The 328-nt window shown below is 23.5% G+C and overlaps 1 protein-coding gene across 1 annotated transcript in view; it reads left to right on the forward strand.

Annotated features, from left to right (window-relative positions):
• The window catches only part of LOC119586616 (transport and Golgi organization protein 11-like), a 33,189-nt gene that overhangs the window by 29,319 nt on the left and 3,542 nt on the right, over positions 1 to 328 (forward strand). The gene's annotated exons all lie outside the window — the stretch shown is intronic.

Raw genomic sequence — 328 nt, forward strand, 5'->3', positions numbered from 1 at the left:
AAAATTATCGATAATGGGTATATTATGATAAATGTATAACCGGGTATAACAGTGAGATAATGGGATTTTTTATAATAATTGGATGCAAAAGTATATGGTAACTTTTCGCCTCCATATGAATTAATTTATAATATATCTATATATGAATAATGGATGGAGGAGAATATGACGTATTATAATATGTTGGAGTATGAGAAGACTATATACTATATATGCTAGTATCTAAGATATGATAGGGATATATATAGGTGATAACGAATAGATAATATAGGCTATTATGATTAAACCTATATATTATAAAAAATAATATAAAAGTAATAAAATAATA

Source organism: Penaeus monodon, chromosome 21 (genome assembly GCF_015228065.2).
Source record: "Penaeus monodon isolate SGIC_2016 chromosome 21, NSTDA_Pmon_1, whole genome shotgun sequence".
NCBI lineage: Eukaryota > Metazoa > Arthropoda > Malacostraca > Decapoda > Penaeidae > Penaeus > Penaeus monodon.